Here is a 23,151-nt window from a genome sequence, read left to right on the forward strand (position 1 = left end):
TTTACACAAAAGTTTAGGTACCCATTCAACAATTTCTACACAAGTTATTCAGTGATATTGATTACATTCGTCACAATATGTGACCTTTCTCATTATTCCCATACTGGTTGTTTCATTTCCATTCATATAGTATCCTTGCCCCTTAGCATTCTCATCTTTGTTTTAAAGTAATTGTTGACCATTTGGTCTCACATAGGTGATTTTTTTTTGTACATTTTTCTTTTTTTATTATGCTTTAGGTGAAAGTTTACAGCTAAAGTTAGTTGCTCATTCAAAAATTTATACATATATTGTTTTGTGCCATTGTCTGCAATCCCCACAATATGACAGCACACACCCCTTTCCACCCCATGGTTCCCTGTGTCCACTCAATCAGTTTCTGTTCCTTCTAGCCTATTCATCCTGCTTTTAGACAAGAGCTGACCATTTGGCCATGTATATTTGATTGAACCAAGAAGCACACTCCTCATGTGTATTGTTTTTTGTTTTATAGTCCTGTCTAATCTTTGTCTGAAGAGTGGGCTTTGGGAATGGTTTCAGTTCTAGGTTAGCAGAGTATCTGGGGGCCACAGTTTCTGGGGTTCTGCCAGTCTGTCAGACCATTAAGTCTGGCCTTTTTACCTGAATTTGAGTTTTGCTCTACATTTTTCTCCTGCTCCATCCGGGACTCTGTTGTATTTCCTGTCAGGGCAGTCATTACTGGTAGCCAGGCACTATGTGGCTTTTCAGGTGATTTTTTTTAAAGGAGCACAGTATTTACAAAAGATATTCATTATTTTGTGAGCCGTTTTGATATTTAGCTACGTGTTAACCTCAGAGGTTAGTTTTGGTTCAAGGAAATAGTCTAGGGAGGTTCTCCAGTCGCAACCAGTCCAGTAGTTCTATACTTTTTGATGTTTTTTTTTTTTTTTTTTTTTTTCAGGAATTTGAGGTTCTTTGCCAGGTTTTTCTCCCATTCTGGGAGTCCATCTATTTTGGCCCTGATTAGAGCTCTGCGTAGTGTAGATGGGCACCATCTAGTACTTCTTGTCTCGGTTCATGAATCAATAGATTTTAATAAACGGAGTGAAAACTGTTTTCTTATATGGTTTCATATTTCACATTGACACAAACCGTTAATAAACAATAGCTAAATTAATTTTTGATATAATATTAAAATGCAATATACTTTAAAAGCTATTAAAATACTCCCTTTTTCAATTTCATACACATTAGGCCAGTTATTTATTTATTTTTCCATATACTCCAATCCAATAGCATATTGTACCATCTTAAGACACAAAGCAGATATGAAAATCTAACTATTCAGTTATGCTAGACATCTAATAGATCCACAAAAACATACAGCAATGATCCTCTTCACACTAATTTTTTGTTATACCAACCCAGAAAATATAAATATATTATAAAATGTATTATTCATATTCATGTTAATATGTAATATGGCCATTGCTATTTTAAATGAATAGATAAATGAATATCTTTTAAATGTTCTCAGTTTTGATTTTTAGTATGGCATATATTGAAAGATATATCTCACATGAACAGAAGGATTTTGGGGTTCTCCATTCTTAGGAAATTAAAAGGGCCTTAAATCCAAAAAGTCTGCGAACTGCTGTTCTAGTATTATTAGGTTGATTACAAACCCTTGGAGCTATCTACTAATTGCAGATTTCTAGGTTGATTTGTAGCCCTATAAGTATTTTCATGTGCTCAGGGGACAAAGTTGATTGTTTAGCAGTCCTCTTCTAGGAAGGCTGCCTCTCATTCCTTGCTTGCATACCTTGAGGCCCTTTAGTTAGGTCAAATCTGACTACATAAATATAATACTAAGTATAGAAATGTAGTACTACAGTTTTCATTAGAAACCAAGAAAAAAATACATATTTGGGGGATGTAATGTTTTTATGGAGTCCTCGTGGCACAGTGGTTAACAGCTTGACTGCTAACCAAAAAGTCACTGGTTCAAATATACCAGCCACTCTTTGGAAACCCTATGAGGAGTTCCCCTCTGTCTTATAGGGTCGCTATGAGTTGGAATCAACTTGACAGCAAAGGGCTTTTGGAATGTCTTCATGATTTTAAATCTCTCCGTCCTTGAGTATGTTTCCATTTTATATTTTTCATACATTTATTTTTCTAATATTATTCAACAGTATTTGATTTTTTAAACACTTTATTTTTTTTGAGAAGTTTTAAGTTTACAGAAAAATTGCAAAATAAATGTAGAGAATTCCCATACACCCAATATCCCACACTGTGTGTTTTTTTTCCTATTACCAACATCTGTCATTAGTGTGGTACCTTTGTACAAGTGATGATTTATATGCACACCCATGTATATTGCAGCTCTGTTTATAATAGCAAAAAGCTGGAAGCAACCAAAGTGTCCATCAATGGATGAATGGGTAAATAAATTTTGGTATATTCACACAATGGAATACTATGCATCGATAAAGAACAGTGACGAATCTGTGAAACATTTCATAACATGGAGGAACCTGGAAGGCATCATGCTGAGTGAAATTAGTCAGAGGCAAAAGGACAAATATTGTATAAGACCACTATTATAAGATCTTGAGAAACAGTAAAAACTGAGAAGAACACATACTTTTGTGGTTACGAGGGGGGGAGGGAGGGAGGGAGAGAGAGGGTTATTTACTGATTAATTAGTAGATAAGAACTGCTTTAGGTGAAGGGAAGGACAACACTCAATACATAGAAGGTCAGCTCGATTGGACTGGACCAAAAGCAAAGAAGTTTCTGGGATAAAATCAATGCTTCAAAGGTCGGTGGAGCAAGGGCCAGGGTTTGGGAACCATGGTTTAAGGGGACTTCTAAGTCAATTGGCAAAATAATTCTATTATGAAAACATTCTGCATCCCACTTTGAAATGTGGCATCTGGGGTCTTAAATGCTAACAAGCGGCCATCTAAGATGCATCACTTGGTCTCAACCCACCTGGAGCAAAGGAGAATGAAGAACACCAAGGTCACACGACAACTAAGAGCCCAAGAGACAGAAAGGGCCACATGAACCAGAGACCTACATCATCCTGAGACCAGAAGAACTATTTGGAGCCCGGCCACAATAAATGACTGCCCTGACAATAGAGAACCCCTGAGGGAGCAGGAGATCAGTGGGATGCAGACCCCAGATTCTCATAAAAGACCAGACTTAATGGTCTGAGACTAGAGGAATCCCGGAGGTCATGGTCCCCAAACCTTCTGTTGGCACAGGACAGGAACCATCCCCAAAGACAACTCATCAGACATGAAAGGGACTGGACAGTGGGTGGGAGAGAGATGCTGATGAAGAGTGAGCTAATTATATCAGGTGGACACTTGAGACTGTGTTGGCATCTCCTGTCTGGAGGGGGGATGGGAGGATAGAGAGAGTTGGAAGCTGGCAGAATTGTCATGAAAGGAGAGACCGGAAGGGCTGACTCATTAGGGGGAGAGCAAGTGGGAGTACGGAGTAAGATGTATATAAACTTATATGTGACAGACTGACTTGATTTGTAAACGTTTACTTGAAGCTCAATAAAAGTTAATAAAAAGAAAAAAAGTAAGTGGCTTCAACAATGAGTTCGAACACAGCAGCGATTGTGAGGATGACTTAGGACCGTGCAGTTATTTCTTTCTGTTTTTCATAGGGTCCTCTTCACTATGAGTAGGAACCAACTCGATGGCACCGAACAGCAGCAGCAAACATTTAGTCCTGATGCTTTTTTCAATGGATCTTTAATGACTTTACAAACCTCTCCAATGCTAACTTGCCTCTAACTTTAATTCTGACCAATATTGTATGATGTCACTTACAAAAGACATCTAGAATAGGGAAATGCATATAGACCAGAGTTTATTAGTGGTTACCTGGGTTGGAAAGGATGGGAAAAGAGGGAGTTGTTGCCAAGACGGCCCTGAGCTACTCGTAAGGGTGATGGGAAAATCTGGAAATGGATAGTGGCAATGGTTGAACAATATGGTGAAAGAAATTAACTTCACTGAGGCATATATGTAAAAATTGTTGAAATGGTAAATGTTTTGTTGCTGCCGTTGTTAGTTGCCATCCAGTTGATTCTGAATCATGGTGATCCCATGTGTGCTGAGTAGAACTGCTCCATAGAGTTTTCAAAGATGTGAACTTTCAGAAGCAGATCGCCAGGTCTGTCTTCTGAGGCATTTCTGGATGGATTGACAAACTGACAGACACATGGGGATATACATCTATGAGTTGGAATCGACTTCAGGGTGACAGGTTTGGTTTGGGTTTTGTTATATACACTTAGCATAATGAAAAATATAAAAAATAAATTATGACCATTTTTACTTTAATACATCTATCCCTTTTTTTTTTTTTTTTACCACTTCCGGTTTGTGGTACTGTGGTTGTGGTGGCTTGTGTGTTGGTGGAAGCTATGTCACCGATATTTCAAATACCAGTAAGGTCACCCATGGTGGACAGCTTTCATTGGGGTTTTCAGACTAAGACAGACCAGGAAGAAGAACCTACAATATACTCTTTAAAAAATTGGCCAGTGGAATCTTTACGAATCATATCAGATCATTGTCTGATGTAGTGCCAGAAGATGAGACCCTCAGGTTGGAAGGCACTCTAAATACTACTGGGGAAGTGCTGCCTCCTCAAAGTAGAGTTGACCTTAATGAAGTGGATGGAGTCAAGCTTTTGGAACCTTAATTTTGAAAATATTAATCCCCCTACACTAGCATTTGTCTTGTTTACTATGAAAAAGGTATACTTAAAAAAAAAAAAAGATTATTCATGCTGTGAGAAAATACTAATAAACATTTTGAACATAATTTTTGAAAAAAATGTTATTTTGTATATTTTAATTACCTAAAACATCTTTACTTTATAAAGAAAAAACAAATTTCTGAATAAAAACGTTTATTATATTATGACAGATTCATTGAGTCATTTTATCAAAGGTATAAATCTATTTTTCAACAATCCTACATGACAAATTAGCTAAAAACATTTTATCCTTAGGGCAACAAGTTTTTATATTACTTTTTCTGTGTTTTACTTTATTTTTATTCTCTTATGCCAAGGGCAAATAGTGGTACCTTTGCTATTTGTATTTGTTTTTACTCATTATGCCAGCTTTGAAATAACTTAAAAATTTAATGTATTGAGCCATCATGTCCTAAAGCAAACCTAAACTATTAGAATGTTGTATGGGAAAACAATTCTTGTAATATTTGTTCAAATCTTCAAGATAGATGGAGTTTATGCTGATTTGTTGTAAAAATTCAATGGGAGCAGTATATGAATTTCTCCATAATTTTACTTGAAACAAATTATTTATTTTTATGGATAATTATCTGTTACCCATATTTTGATGAACTATTTTGTCCATCAGTAGGTCAATCTATTAATGAAAGGTAGGAATAGCTTCCTTTTCAAATGTGGTGTGATTCAGATTTCTCTTAGAAACTGCCCATTCCTTGACGTATCTTCAAGAATTTGCTGATGAATTGCAGAACTATTCCCATTGCTGACATCAAGAAACCATATATAAAAACATGTATTTCCCATGCCAGGCTTAGAAGAAAAAGATACCATCCGTCTTTTTTTAACATACACACTTCCCCAGATTGGGATATATTTCCCATGTGCTAGTTAAAGTCTCATTTAATAAGTGAGATAGATAGAAATAGACTCATGAATGCCCAAGTTACTTAGTTGAAGAACAAAAGGTAAAAAACTAATGTCTCGTTGGGAATCTATTGTCTTCCTATTGAGTCACATTTTCTACACCAGGCACAATTTGGCCAAAAACACAGTGGCGCTGTTAATAAAGAAATATGAGGTAAAATATGTGTATACTTTGTCTTTTTCTATCCAAAACTTTATAAAATTCCATAGCTCTAAATTCAGAGCTATCACTCACACCCTTCTAAATTCAAGTACAATGAAATCTTTAAATTCGGTATATTTTAGGGCTACACATTCAGTGTTACATTTTCATAAAACCTCAACTCAATGATGATTAATTATAGTTACAGAAAATTGTTATCTAATCTCAGTTTTAAAATTACAAGCATCAGAGCTGGCAACCATCTGTGATATTTGCAGCAGTTTGCTAATGAAATCAGTACATTTAAAGAATCTCATTTTTTTTGTTTGTTCTAAACCTCTTGTAAGTATTTTTAATTGAGTTCTTTTTGCTAGAGTTAATGCTTATGTTTTTTTCTTTGATGGGTAATTAGCACATGTTAATTGTTTAAAAATGCCAGGCTTAAAGTCAACACAATGGTAAATTCTAATGTAACTTTGTCCTGCTTACTGACTTGAGAAAGCATGCGCCCTAGAACGCAAAGACAGGTAAAACAGTTTGGAGAAGAGAAAAATAAACGTAGGGGGAAAGAAGCAATAATTTTCACAACAACCTCGACAACAAAAAAATCTGGGCACAGATTTGTGATAGAAAAACAAATATTGTGCCCGGGAAACTGAGATTTCTTAATTCCTAAATAGGAAGTAACTTATGCATTTTTGTTTGTTGTACTTTAAAGTAAACCAGAATCATGACTAAAGAAAAATTTTGTAATTTCTATATTTTTCCTTCATTTAGCAGTGTTTCAGAAATACAGCTGTTTCCCCAAATTTAAAAGAAGACGTACCTTTTAATTAATTCATTAATTATGTATTTACATTTGCAACTCTGGTAGTTGTGCATTTATATTTTGAAAATATATCAACAGTCAGTATTGTCACAATTAAATAAAGTAAAAGAATTAAAGTGATAATTTTCTATTTTATCTTAACCAGAGTAATTTATCTGAAAAAACACATCTTGCCCACCATTATTTATTCCATGGCATTAGCTTTTTTGACTATTTGCATGCAATCACAATGGTTGTGAAGATAACGCTCTTCATATCAGTGAATGCATTCTTTGAAATGTTTCCCTTAATGTCAACCAAAAAACACAGTTTCTTCAATCTAGAATGTTATGCCAATCATAAAAGAATAATCCATTTATATTAAATTGGTTCTATAAAGGCTGTGTTTACTTCAAAAATTTGATGCACATGGAAGATGATAAATGGTGAACAAGGGTTCATTCACAGTTGCCTATTTCTTACCCTCTTCTCTGTCTTGACCAAATTTTAGTCAGACTTCTTTCATCCCTAAACCAAACCAAACCAAACCAAACCCACTGCCATTGAGTCCATTCCAACTCACAGTGACCATATAGGAGAGAGTACAGCTGCCGCATAGAGCTTCCAAGAGGTGCGTGACAGATTCAAACTCCTGACCTCTTGGTTAGCAGCCATAGCACTTTAACCACTACACCACTAGGGTTTCCCTTTCATTCCTAAAAAATAATTCATTCCTACAGGCCCCTAAAACCTGACCAAGCTCTAAAAACAGAGCCTGCCCCATTCTCAGCTTATCCTGAGATTTGAGAAACCACAGTGAGACACATTTTTTGTCAGTCCACCAAATCCTGCTGCTCATTTTCCTTACAAGTTTCCACTAAGCTTTGCTGACCCTGAGCTATCCAATAAAGAAAACCTTTTCTCTTGGATTTTGAGACCCTTGCAGATTTCTGAGATCAGAACATTCTCCCTACTGCAGTAGTTCTTCTAAATAAATTCTTTCCTTATCTAACTCCAGGTTTATTTTATTCTATAATAGGAACAAAAATGATCATTCTTTAATTTTAAAAAAAAAAAGCTTATTATTTTTTAATGTGTTAGCAAAGTAACCTAAATATGTCCACCAAATAATATTATCATTATCATTAAACCATGACTAGAACTGTAAACAAATATCCATAAAACAGATTTCCCTTTTTTCCTTCCCTTCCTCACCCATGCATATGAGAAAAGCTTCTCTCTAGCTTCTGTCAAGGTCTTTGGATGGCTCAAATGGTTTGTATTTGTCTACTAACTGAAAAGTTGGCAGGTGGATTCACCCACAGTGTCATGGACGAAAGGCCTGCAAATCTGCTTCCATAAAGATTACAGCCAAGAAAATCCTATGGAGCTCAGTTCTACCCTGTAACACATGGTATGGGATTGCCATGAGTTATAATCAGCACCACAGCAACAGGTTTTATGTCAAAAATGTCCGTGTGCTGTAAAAGGCTAACACATTCAGCTGATAATCAAAAACTTTGGAGTTGAAGTCTGCCAAGAGGCACCTTGGGAAAAAGTCCTCGTCATCTTCTAAAAACCAACCGCTGAAAATCCTGTGGAGTACAGTTCTACTCCGCAACTCTTGGGATCACCATGAATTGCAGTCTATGGGAGAGCAACTGGTTTGGTTATTTTTAGCATCTTCCAAGGATTACAAGAAAATAGTGGTTTCTTGGTTTCTTGTTTATAAACCCAGGAATGATAAACATCATATGCAAATCGAGAAGAAAACTCTAAAAATGTAATTTAAATTACACTAGGAGAAACCACCTTGGTTAAAGATATTGGTATATAAAATGACATAAGGTTTAATTCGTCTTTTGAACTGAACATTGTACTCTTTTAAAGTTCACTTCTTTTTTTCAGGTATAAATACTCATTGGAAGAGCATATTTAATCATCATTTTATGAACATGTTTCTAGATGATTTATAGAGTGAGGAAGAGGTGGACAGTGTTAGCTAGGGCAGATGATTAGAGAAAAGAGGAAATACAACCTATTGTATAATTTAAATGAAACCTGAACCATTCTCCACCCATAGCAGTTAGATTTCCATTGAAAAAAACAACCTCATGTAAAACAGTGGACTAATAAACAAGCCCTCAAAAAAATAAAAAATTATATATATTTAAGTGTCAATTAAAAAGAAAAACCAACCATATGTCCAAAATGAGTCAGGCAATGGAAAGTATCTATTTTATATAAAACATTTATCAAGGGAAAATTATTAAATGTACAAGATAAATATGAAGAAAAGTTTTCAAATGCTAGAAAAACAATCAAATGGAAAGCCATATCATATCATTCACATAAAAATGATGCTGAGTCTTCCTAAGATATTAAACAAATACAGTTATACAAATTAGAATTTTGTTGCATATAATCAAGATGATTCTTAAGCTCCCATGAAATGCAAATATACCGACAAATGAGTAAGCAAGTGCCAAGTAGAAATTTCTGAAAAGAAAAAGATTTATAATTTGAGTTAGCACTTCTGTATATTAAATATACTTTGAATACACAATAATTAAAAGCATTGTACTAGTGCACAGGTTTACAGACTAATTACTAATGAATGGAATGTAATAGAAAGTCCAGAAATGACATGAATCCTGTGATTTTAGCAAATGATTAAGGTGGTACTTTCAGTTAGTGCAGAAATGATGGATTTGTTATTAAATGATCACAGATAACTGTGCAGCTAAGTGCTATGAGAGCTATCTCTAGACTCTATTACTATTGCCATCAAGTCAATTCTGACTCATAATGACCCTATAGGACAGAGTAGAACTCCACAAGGGTTTCCAAGGAGCATCTGGTGGATTCATACAGCCGACCCTTTGGTTAGCAGCCAAGCTCTTACCTGCTGAGCCACCAGAACTCCACAGCTGTAGACTAAGGTTCCAGAAATGACTGCAGATGCTTCCATTGAACAACCCCTCTACGGGAGATGCTACATTGGCCAAGCAGAAAACTAAGGACATGGGAGGCTACTGTTGAAATATATATGATTGCCATCCTAGTTGCAACTCCTGAGTATTTTGAATTTTTTTTAATTGAAGTAAAATTCACACAACATAAAATTAACCATTTAAAGTATACAGTCCAGTGATATATCCATTCCATGGGATATTCTTCAGCCACAAAAAGGAATGAAGCATTGATACATGCTACAATTCGGATGGACCTTGAAAACATTTTGCTAAGTAAAAGAAGTCAGGCACAAAATATCACATATTGTATGATTCCATTTAAATGAAATAATCCTAATAGATAAATCTGCAGAGAAAGAAAGCAAATTGGTAATTGCCAGGTGCTGGGGGCAAGGGGGGTCTGACTGTTTTAACGTATACTGGGTTTTCTTTTGGGGCGTTGACAATGTTTTGGAACAACTACATAAAGATGGTGGTTGTTCAATAATGTAAATGTAAATAAAGACTACTTATTTTATTTATTTTTTAATATTTCTCTTCTAAAAGAGCAGCATGTTATTGCATGTATGCGTGTGAGAGTGTGTGTGTGCATGTAGATACAGATATAGATACAGATAGAGATAGACACAAACGTAGAGACAAGACTAGAGAGATATTGATTGATTATAGGTCCTCAGTGTGACCTCTCCCTAGTACTTCCTTGGATATATAGATGCAGTCAGGATGCAGAGAAGTTTGAAATAGGCTCAGGATACAGATATAATATGTACTGGATGTCTTCTTCTGACACTGCAACTGTTCAGCTAATCTTGCATTCCCGTTTGAATGAAGGAACTCAAAAAAAAAAGAAGAGCCTAGCTAAATAACAGGTCCCAATTCTATACTTTATTAATTTTTACTTATTTTAACAAGTACCTAATGCTATTGCACAGTCACAAAGGAGTTCTTTAAATCAAAAAAATTTTCTATATTTTACTTTTTAACACTTCTGTCAATACTTAAATATTCAATTTCAAATACCTATTAAAAAGTTTTATTATTTCATGCTAAAATATGAGTGTTTTACAATGCTATATATCTTCAGAAAATTGATAATAAGACTTATCACCAAATGACATACTTTTTGAAAATGTTAAAATGTAGCCAAAAAAAATCATTGTCGAGTGGATTTCGACTCATAATGACCCTATAGGACAGAGTAGAACTGCCCCATAGTGTTTCCACGGATCACGTGGTGGACTTCAACTGCCGGTATTTGGTTAGCAGCTATAGCACTTAACCACTACATCACCAGAGTTTCCTAAAGTTTAGCCAAACCAACCAATCCAATCCACTGGCATCCAGTTGATTCCGACTAACAGCGACTATATACTACAGAGTAGAAATGCCCCATAGAGTTTCCAAGGAGTGCCTGTTGGCTTCGAACTAGCTGACCTTTTGGTTAGCAGCCCGTAGCTCTTAACCACTAGGCCTCCAGGGTTTCCAAAGTTTACCCAGTCATGTTCAATTACAAGTTCATGGGTGTCGAAAACTGTTAGGCACATAACTACTAGCTGAAAGGTTGGCGGTTCAAACCCACCCAGAGGCACCTCAAAAGACAGGGCTGGCAATTTGCTGCTGAAAGGTCACAGCCCTGGAAACCCTATGGAGCAAGTCTACTGTGCATACGTGGGGCAGCCATGAGTTGGAATTGACTCCGCTGCAACTAAAAACAACAAAAGTTCCTAATACTGCACACTTTCTATAGTGGTTCAAAATGATCCTTTCCAAACTCAGTGCATTTTTATTTAAAACTGCAGTATTGTTCTATATCTCCCAGATTTTTTTTTTTCAAAAAAAGTACAATAGCTTGCTTTCACCTAACAAATGTTTGCTGAGTGTTTCCTATATCACGGACTTTGTTCTAGACACTGAATAAATGAATGAAACGGAACACATTTGTGGCCATGGAGCTGACATGTAGTGGGGGCAGAGATAAAGCTAAATATATGACATGTCAGCTGATGTATAAATGCTATGAAAAAAATAACAAAGCAAGATAAAGAGAACTTTTCTGGGGTGGGCATGCTACTTTATAATATTTGAAAGATTCCTCAGATGAGGCGGCATTTGAGCAAAAAAAAAAAAAGATTAGCTCCTTACATGGTACCATTGTTTGCGTTGTATTATTGTATTATTGTTGTTACTACCATTATTATTCGGTGGGGATGCTGAATGTGATGGCGTCAGAGGTTTCGTTTCAGTCCGACATGACCAATCAGGATAATCAACCTTTCCGGAATGTTTTTCCAAACTATGACTGAGACTAAGCCAAGATTAGTCAGATTCATCAACTGCCACTCACTCTAAAAAAACACATAAATTGTAAATCACGTGTTTTAGAGTTCTTAATATCCAGGACAGAAGATAAACCCTTGAAGGTAGAGGATTTATTTTCATCTTCTGTTCTAGCTGACATTTTTTTTTTTTTGAAGAGATAAGAGGACAGGAAAGATAAGACAAATTAACAGAATGATAAAGAACACGATAGGAATTTCTGGACCATGGTTTAAATTACATTTCCTAACAGAAGTTAAGAGACAAAGACATTTGCATGAATCCTGTGAAGAATGTGTTTCAGAGAGAAGACATGTAGGGCAAGGAAAAATAAAAACAGCGGTGGGTGTGACAAATAGTTCATTTCTGCAATAATGTAGGAATGAGGTTAGGTGAGAGGATTTCTAGGAGATCCACCTTTAAGACTTACTAATTGTCTTCCTCTTAATTTCATACTCAGTCTCAAACTCAAGGGCAGAAGATTAGCAGATGCAAGGGTCATGCTCACTCAGCCTCCTATAGATGACCGAGCCAGGCACAGCGCTCTTCTGGGCACCAGGTGGGTTTGTGGTCCAGCAGACCCTTCCCTACTATGACTCTACCTTCTTAGTATACCAGGATGGAGGTGACCGTGTCATTGAGCAAGGTTGCCAAACTATCTACTTACTTGACAACTGTTAATAAAGTGTTGGAAAAGGAGGCTGTCTAACACCTGGGGACCTCCTAGAGTGGTGAGATCAGCTGAGCATCATACATTTATGCAAGTATACACTTGATTGTGTACCTTTTAAAGTACATGTATATGCATGTGTGTGTGTTTAGAAGTTCACACATTTAAGTACTGAAAACTGAGTAGAATTTCTAAGAAATTCTATGTTAATAATACGCAACATTTCAAAATGTCTACAGATTAATTAAGACAATTTTATTTTATATCTGCAAGTTGTGACACTCATATTTTAAAAATAATTCAAAGAAAACAGTAATTTAAGAAAGTATGCTAAAAATTAAGAAATTGGTTTTATTTTTAGAGCCACATACAGGGATTTAGTTAAGGATGAAATTTACAGAAATGAAAGTTTTGTTACAAAGTAGTAGAGTCATTTGGGTATCTAATTCTCTCTCTCACAGCATACTTCCATTTTCTATATTGGGGCTCAAAAACATTATCCTGGTCTCTCACTTAACAAGCGACTATTTTAGACAACACCCTTTGCAAGTAAAACACAGAAAAGTAGCTTATACTAGCTTAGTGACAAAGGGTACTTTACTGGAATAGTAAATGTGCAGTTCATTAAATCAAAGAAAATAGCTAGACTTCAAAGAGTACAGACTTCAGGGATCTTGTTTTTGGCTTCTCATCTATGCTTTGTAAGTCTAAATTCATTCTTTTCTGCTGCATACTTGCTTTCTCAATATTTTGGGGAATATAAGCACCAACAGGTAGCAAATTAAATAATAATTTCTCCATCACAGAGGGACTGAAAGACATAGTCCGAGTAATAATACTGCATGAGGCAGGGAGGATGTTGGCAGCTTGATTTAAACCCAACTGTGGCTAAAGGGAGCCCTGGTGGCATAGTCGTTAAGAGCTTGGCTGCTAACCAAAAGGTTGGCAGTTTGAATCCATCAGGAGCCCCGTGGAAATCCTGTGGGACAGTTCTACTCTGTCCTATAGGGTTGCTATGAGTCGAAATAGACTTGATGGCAACAGGTTTGATTTGTTTTTGGTGGCTAAAAAGGTAGCATATGTACACAAATGTTAATATAGCTGAGGTTCAGAGTCTGCTCCAGCATCAAATTGAATGTGGCTAGAGTTGTATAGTTATAAAAATAGGAGTTCCTATTCACACTACCTGGTAGCAGAGAGATGAAGAGTTGTTCTGAGACAAGCAGGGCTTTGGTCATCCTCCTCCATAAGAGCTCACTAGTAATTATTAAGTCAACCCATTTCGTTTTTGAACACTTAAAATTTTTATAAGAAGAAGAGTGCATTGTTATTTTAAGCAGAAATCAACAAACTGGTCTTCATTATGAACTATGGAACTAGGCCAAGCAATCCTCCATTATATTACAAGTAATATATCTTCAAGCATCTGAAAATGTATCCCGTGTTACACATTCTGTTCTTTTATCATTGCATTTATACCTCAACATCCTTCTGAATTTTCCCCTGAATACACGCTGCCTCGATGCTGTGTCTGTTAGAACTGATGTCCACAATTGAACAAAATTCTTGAACTATGAAAAATTAATATAAATTAGAAAGGAAGAATGAATCTATTACTTCTGTAATAGCTCTATACATCTGTTATCACAGCTTGAATTTTCATTTATTTCTGATGGCCATATCAGTTTTCCTTCTTAAAATTTTGTTGAATTAAAACATTTATTCATATATCAAATCATATTCTTTTAATTTCTTATATGAAATACTATCAAGACAGATTATGTGCCACATATACACACATACATATGAAATTACATTTATAGTTTTAGGATTTTATATTTAGTTTAATTTTTTCTTTTTTTAATTTAGTCTTTTTCTGTAATCTTTTTATTTGAAAATTTATATCTCAGATAATGGCTAAGATCAATACATTCATATATATAATATTTGCGTGTTATCAGCTGTATTCCAATACACCCACTACAACTGCCATCTAACCCAATTATGCCTAATTTCGCACATCAAACATTTTGAAATGTCTTGTATAGTTAATATATACATGTCTGTATATATATAATGTTGTTGTTACGTGCCGTCTAGTCGTTGTTGTTACTACTTGCCGTCTAGTCAGTTCCAAGTCATAGCGACCCTATGTGCAACAGAATGAAACCTCCAGGTCTTGCCCCATCCTCACAACCCTTGCTATGCTTGAGCCCATCTTTGCAGCCACTGTGTCAGTCTATCTCATTGAGGGTCTTCCTCTCTTCCACTGACTCTACCAAGCATGTTATTCTCCAGGGACTGGTCCTTCCCGTTAACATATCTAAAGTTACACAAGACGAAGTCTTGCCAACCTCGATTCTAAGGAGCATTCTGGCTGCACCTCCTAAGACTGAAAAAAATTCCCCTACTATTTATAAATGCTTACAATTCATACATAATTTCTGAATATTTAAAAGGTGGAGGCCATCCTAAATTTAACCCTTAGATAGTCAGATCTTTGGGAAGAGGAATCTGGGCCCATGTTTTATGACCACTGCCACCCCTACTTCAGTCCTTTACTTAAATACTTATTAAGTTATTAAAGGCAAAAAAAAAAAATCAATAAAACACAGTTGGCACAAATGCATACACACTCACAATGTTGCACCAAGTAAGATAACAATCAAATAAAATTAAAAAAAAGTACTCCTTCTTTCCTAATTTCCAAGATTTTCCCAAGCTTTGTTCAAGTTCTTTTAATCACTAATGATGTTCAGACAGCACTAGAGTGCATTTTTACGGGCTAGATTGATTCAGCTTTTAAGCAATCTTTAGAATTCAAATAAAATGTGCTATTCTGCTGACTCTGGCAAAAGCTATCCCTGGTAAATCAGTCAAACGCACTTATAAATCATGTAAAAGTAAGTACCTGCACTTTATGTACTTGCTAAACACCCCATCATTAGTGATGATTTATGCTTTCATTTTAGCTTACTTCTCTTAATAAGAAGGTTTTTGTGATTATTCTTATTAATCGTATTTTAAACATCCAGATTGTTCTTAAACTTTGGAAGGGCCAAAATTTACTAATTGTCAAGGAGTGCCTAACCTGTGGAGGTGAGAGAAATACACCCACTGTATAATGTGTTTCTGCCATGATGCTGTGGCATGTCATAGAACGCTATTGTCATTCACATTTTTGGTACATGTAAAACTTTTAATCAATTTAGTATAGAAAGATGTAGAGTCTTTACAGTGTGGCAGACAGGCACTGGCATCTTCTGTTACTTATTAGCTCCATGCGATAGTTGTAAAATAAAGGATTTATAAAATACAATTTACTGAATTGTAAAATAAAGGAATATCTTCTTCACTAAATTGTGAAGATTAAATAAGGTGTATTTGAAAATCTGGAGCTGTGGTGGCACGGTGGTTAAGAGCTTGGTTGCTGACCAAAAGGTCAGCAGTTCCAACCCACCAGCCACTCCTTGGAAACCCTATGGAGCAGTTCTACTCTGTCCTATAGGGTTGCTATGAGCCAGAATCAAGTCAATGGCAATGGTTTTTTGAGTGGTTTTATATGAAAATCTTGGTGCAAAGTGTTTCCTAAATAAATATCAGTTTATTTCATATTTCTATAAGCACTTTGCTTCTAACTGGAAGGTTGGTGATCCAAATCCACCAGTCATACCACAGGAGAAAAGTCCTGAAGATCTGCTCCCATAAAGGTTACAGCCCAGGGAATTCTGCAGGGGCAGTTCTGCTCTGTCATATAGGGTTACACGACAACAACAACAGCTGCCGGGGAAGTGAAAATTCATTTGTTTTTATTTCAAGAATCATAACCTTATCCCAACCAATACTGTAATCTTCCTTTCCTAATTTTGTACACTCTCTGTACTCTGATCTAATAATTAGGTAAGTACCCAAACAACTATAGACATACTACCATTGCAATTGTATTAAACAATCAATTGTATTAGCATGTAGAAAGTTCTTTCCATGCTTTTAATTTTTGCAGCTTACGATAAAATCGTAGACAAAAAAAAAAAAATCTTAAAACTCCATTCCAATAAAGTAGCTTGTTAAACTGCAAAATTAACAAGATAAATTATGTTAAATATTATAGAAAATAAAACTCAGTGCTTTCCACCATTTGTTGGTGGGAAACAAATAACAAAATGTTCTCCTTGTTTTGATGTATTGTGTCCTTTGAAGCAACAGTGAAGTGAACCATTAAAAAGTACAACACTCCACTGAACTGAAAAACAAACTCTGATTGGGAAAACTAATGCCTTGGGAAAGAGCAGGTTTGGCAATCTCTGCTTTCATGTCTCCTTGTGTCTTTGATGGATGATAAAAAAATTTTTAAATCTAAACAAAAACACTACAGTGACTAGGAGGATGTCACTTCTCCCGGTTTTGCACATCAAGAGAAGTTTTTTAAATTCCCATATATGTAAATTCAGGCCAAATGGAAGGTAATAGGCCAATGAGAAAAACAACCACGTCAAATTTACCGTTTTACAGTTCATTTCCTTTTGGCAAATGACACTAATCAATCTCACAAGACTTCAATTTACTTGACAAAGGACAAAGAAAAATACCCTCTCAGGTTTCTCATAACTGGATTGTTTTCCAAGGTTTTCATACATAAAACTAATTGATAATAATTCATATTCTGTACACTTATTAATTTGGCTATTTGATTTGTATCATGTTAACAGGAGAAATTGATGTAAGTTTCACACAGGAAACATTTATCTGAAAAAGATAAATGGTTAATAAAGCAAAGACATCCTCCGAGAAGGTGTTTCTGGGACAACTAGACTCATAAGCCTATCTTCCTCTGAAAGGCAGATAGAGTCTCAAAAATATATATATATATATAAAACCAAAAAAAAAAAAAAACAAACCCACTGCTTCGAGTCGATTCCGACTCATAGCAACCCTACAGGACAGAGTAGAACTGCCCCATAAAATTTCCAAGGAGTACCTGGCAGATTCGAACTGCTGACCTCTTAGTTAGCAGCCATAGCACCTAACCACTATTCAACCAGGGTTTCCACTCAACTCAACGGCAGTGAGTTTTTTACATATATATATACATATATACAGTGTCAAAAAAAAGTATAACTAAACCATAGAATAAACATAATAATTAGAGCAAGGTAAAAGTGAATTGGGTGTGACAAAGAGGACAGGAGCAATGAGAATATTAAACAAGGCAACTAGGACAGACCTCATAGTGAAGATAAAATTATAGCAAAGATGTCAAGATGGTGAGGCAATTGACCAAGCTGAAATCTAAGACAATATCTTTTTCTGGGCAAAGTGACCAACTAGAATAAAACGTGTTGCACAGCAAGAGTGCCTGGTGTTCTTGAAAGAGTGAAGAAGCTGCAGAAGAGAAAGCAAGGGTGAGAGAAGTTGAAGAAAAGTTAAAGGAAATAAGAGGGACGAGATTTGGTAGGGTCTGGTGGATCCTCGATGAAAACTCTGAAAAGCCATTGCCGAGTGTTGGGGTGTGTATGTGTAGTGTTATATGACTCCTGTTAAATAGGATAACTCTGATAAGATAGGCTGTAAGGCTAAAAGCACAGAATACAATTAAGACAGTATCGAAGATATCCCTAGAAAATAATGATGATTAATTGGTAGGTTGTTAGAAGCAGTCTCTATTAAACATAGTTTTGGTGGATTTGGCGTGATTTTCTGATAGAATAGATATGGAGTCTGAAGGAGAAAATGTGTGTGTGTGTGTATGTATGTGTGTGTATGTGCATGTGACAGAGAGACAGACAGACAGACAGAAAGGAAATCAAGGATACTTCTAATTCTAGAGTTTGATCCTCAACAACCAGAAAGATAAAATTATCATCAACTGAAAAGGAGAGTGTATGGGTGGAACGAATGTGAGCAGATACATGTGATTTGGAGGTGGGAGTATTAGGAGCTCAGATTTGGATCATATAATTTGGAGATATCTATTTGCCATTCATTTAGCAGCACCAAATGATGTAAAAATTTTACAACTTACACTCATCTTCTCTCCCATGTCATGACCATGGATGATTCACAGAGAAAAGTGTTATAGATTGAATTGCATCCCTGTGAGGATTGCAAGGCTGCTAACTGCACTATAAAAGGGGAAAGGTGGGCAAACCCCACCTTCATCACTAACTGTGTGGCAAGGATCAGCATGAATCCAATTCCCAGCTGGAAACAGATCCAGGTCTCATCTTCCCACAACTCCATACCTTGTCACAAGCCTTTTCCATGAAAAAACTCACTCTCTGACACTAACAACCCAGAATTAGATTGTCCCTGTGGGTTTGTTAATTCTCTATTATAGCTCACAAAATTCACAGAAAGTGTTACCTTTACTTACAGTAACAGATTTATAGAGATGCATCAGGCAAGGTCTGGGAGGGTTTCTGACAGAGTGGGCCCATTGTCCCTGGAGACATGATGCTCCCTCTCCTGTCCATGGATGTTCTCACCAATCTGGGGGGCCCCAAAATGATCACTCCAATGTCTGGTGTTCCCTAGTCACTGAGATCCCAATAAATATGCATGATAAGGGCTTTAATACATAGTTATGATAGATCCAATCAATGAATATGCTTGTCAGCATTAGACCCCCTTTTCCTGAAGTTAGTTTATCAGGTGTGGGGTCTGTGTAGCCCCTAATAGCCCGGCTGTTTTGGAAAACAAATATATTTTAATTGCTTTTGGGTCATTTCCAGAAACCAGAGTCAAAAGGCCAAACCAAGTTCTTTGTCCCAGTGATTGCCTTTGTTATTCTGACTCATAGCTACACTGTAGGACAGAGTAGAACTGCCACATAGGGTTTCCAAAGCTGTAATCTTTATGGAAGCAGACTGCCACACCTTTCTCTTACAGAGTGGTTGGTGCCAAGTGCTGAACCACTGAGTCACCAAGATTCCTTTGTTTCACAGTGCCCAAAAAAGGATATGCTAAAGTCTTAATCCCTGCATGAGTGAATGTGACCTTATTTGGGGAAATAGGGTTTTTCTTTGAGATGTTGAGTTAATGAATTTGCACTAAAGTAGGGTGAGTCCTAAATTCTAAATTATGAATTTAATTATGACTCATGGTGACTCCATGTTTTGTAGAGTACACCTGAACTCCACAGGATTTTCATGGCTGTGAACTTTCAGAAGCAGATTGCCAGGCACTTTCATCCAAAGTGCCTCTGGGTGAGTTCGAATCACCAGCCTTTCAGCTAACAGTCACATGCATAACTATTTGCACCACTGGACTCCTAATGCCTTCTAGTGTTGTCTTATAAAATTGGTGAACAGATATGGAGAGACACAAACACAGGGATAAGACACTATATGAAGATACACCCAGAAGCTATGAGAGAAGCATGGAAATAGTTTGTCTCTCAAAGACTTCAGAAGGAGTAAATGGCTGATACACCAATTTGGACTTCTAGCCTCCAGAACTATGAGAAAATGAAAATTTCTGTTCTTTAAAGCCACCCACATTGTAGTATTTTGTTAGGGCAGCACTAGGAAACTGAGACTATATATAGACTTGCAAGGTGGGAAAACACTAGCAGACGGGATCAGACTTCCCTTTCCTACTGCAGGTTGTGTACCACGGTTTGTGCGTATATCCATATATTGAAAAGCAGTATATTCATATACAGAAGAGCATTCATATATTGGAGAGCAATATATGGTTGCTTCTATTTTTACCATTATGACTAAATCTGCTTTAAACATTCACTGTAGGTTTTTATGTGAACATAAATATTTAACTGATTTGGGATCTATTAATTTTTAATGAAGCATGATATTGTTACTCAATTAATAGGAGAGGAGACATATTAAACTGTATTTGTGTATGTTTCCTAAAATGGAAGAAATTTTGTTTGTTTTTAGTAATATGGAAGACAGGGTTTGCAGAGAAAAGGCCCCCAGAAAGTAGATCTAAATATACTGAATCAAATGTTAAGAGAGAATGTATATTTTTAGGCATGGGTAAGCTTATAGAAGAGGAAAAAAAATGAAGTACTACAAAAGTAAAAAAACAAAGGAAATAGGAATAAAAGACAAAAAAAAAAAAAAAAATACAAAAACAGCCCACAAAAAGTGACTTTTTCTTTTGAGTAGAAAGAAACAATCAAGAAAATAAAAAAGGCTTTCACTGTATATCCTATTTTCAGATTCCTATTCATATTTCTGCCATTGATTTTGAGTTATACTCAAATTGAAGCCTGAATTGGCATGTCTGCGTGGTGCCCCCAAGAAAAAAAAAAAACAATTATTTCACATAGGAAGATCCTTGGTTGTTTGCACTACCTAACTCTAGGAAGAATCGTATGCAAATTCTCACTGAAAAAATGAGTTTCAATATCTATCCTTGAACAATACCTACAGATAAATTCCCAAGAAATATGAACCCCCAACTAAACATCTTCAAAAACACGAGAAAGTAATCCAATACAGGTGAAATTAAAAACTACAGAACCAGGTAGAGAATCTAAGTTCATTTAGAAGAAATCATGGCCTTTATATACGAGTTCAAAGGGAGAAGTAAATAAAACAGACCAGGAAGATTTGAGAAGGACAATGTTTACTTAGGTGAGTAGAAGCTAGTAAAAATTCAGTGAACCTGAGAGCTGGAGTGTTGAGTTTGACTTTTAGGGGTCATAAACATAAAGAAAATATTTTTCACTAAGTAATTCTCTTGCACAGAAATGTCAGGAAAGCAGATGCTGGGGTGGGGATAGCAAGCAAAACAAAATCTTACAATCTCAGTCTTGCAGTAATGGGCTGTTACATTTTTGTGGCCTCATTATTTCCCACTTTCATGGTCTGTAGGCTTGCAGTCTGCCAAAGTTGAAGTTTCATTGCTTCATGCTCAAGCAATTGCAAAGTCTCTGTTTTGTGTTTACAAAAACTCACAGCATTGCTGTCTTGAGGTCTACTCGTCTTGATTATTAACAGCCTCATGATTTCACAAAGTCAAGGTCTAGCACATTCAAATATTTGTGGATTTGAAGTCAATCAGGCTCACAGTGTTTGGTCCTAGACCTTCCTAGAAAAGATGCCTGGCAAAGTCTTTAAAATATTGGAAGTCTGATGGGAAATAAACATAACATAGATGAAACCAAACCCTCCTCTCAATTTAACTTATGGCATGAGGTCATCACGGGGTTGTCATGAGTTGGAATTGGCTCAATGGCAACTAACAATAACAATAACAACAACAGCAAAGTTACAAGCCCAATGGCAGCAGAGGAAGTTGGACTTTAGACTGAAAGCAAACAGTTATCTCCTTAGACATCTAAGGACACATTTAATGTTTGAATCTTAAGCCCCTATTTGAGTGAATAACTAGAACTCTACAATCCTAATTGGTTCTACTGATCGATCACCTCATCTCCCTGGCCACCTACCAGGAGAAAGAGCACATTCTTTGTTCATAGAGCAGAGGTAAATAGTGACATATATCTGCTTGTGTTTCAGAATCGCTAAAGATCAGTTACTGTCTTGTGCTTCCCCTGTCGTGATTATCCTGTCCTTTTCTACATTTTTTAACAGATATTTGAATCTGAAAAATCTTACTCTTATCTGCATATAATTTAGGTGATGAGATTCTGGACCTTAAGACGAGTTTACATTGTAACATGGCACTTGGAAGATCTTGGGAGGGAGTGAGTTTGCATATTTGAGGAGCATACATAATTCATTAAATGCAAATTGTTGGAAATTAAAAATGAACATAAAATATTTGCAACTCCTCCCATAGAGAGATTGATGCCGAGATCCCTTTTACTTGAATCTGATCTAGCCTTTTGATAAGTCTGGCCAGCAGAGTGCAGCAGAAGCAACATGGTACCACTTCCAGACTCTTCTTAAAAGAGTACTGGCAGTTTCTGATACTACCTTCTCAAAGATGTGATTTACCTGTGAGGAGTGCTGCTACCCTGATGAACACACACACCGTAATGGACACACAGACACACACACACACATATTCTCACAGAGCTGACCTGGAACCTCCCAGGTTTTCTGGTCATCTAAGTTGAGGTAGAAGACATATCAGTGTGCTAACTTGAATTTGCAACCCCATCCAACCTTCTATATGACTGTAGCTATGTTGCGACTTAAGCCAAGATCAGCAAACTAACTCTATAGCTGAACTCAGCCCATACTGCAGAACTGTGAGTAAATAAATGTCTCTTGCTTTACGTTTTTAAGTTTCGGCATTCATTGTTACACATTCAGAGCTAAGCACTGCTTTCTCAGACAAATGAAAGGCTCTCAGCACAGGGGCTCTCATTTTTATTTCCCAAATTTTGGGAGGGTTTGTCCACTTCTCTTACAGCTCAAGGTTCCGTATTGCCTTTCCATGTTTCAAAGCTTTGACTCAGTAAACTCATGGATTTATTTCAGAAGTTTTCCTTGTATTATTTTAACAATTCATGCAAACAATTACTTACACTAACAAGATAAGTTAACTTTGTGTCTGTCAGCTAATACAAAACCAAAACAAAACAAAACTAAACCCTTTGAGGTCAAGTCGATTCCAATGC

The sequence above is a fragment of the Loxodonta africana genome, chromosome 20 (assembly GCF_030014295.1).
Source record: "Loxodonta africana isolate mLoxAfr1 chromosome 20, mLoxAfr1.hap2, whole genome shotgun sequence".
Classification (NCBI taxonomy): Eukaryota; Metazoa; Chordata; class Mammalia; order Proboscidea; family Elephantidae; genus Loxodonta; species Loxodonta africana.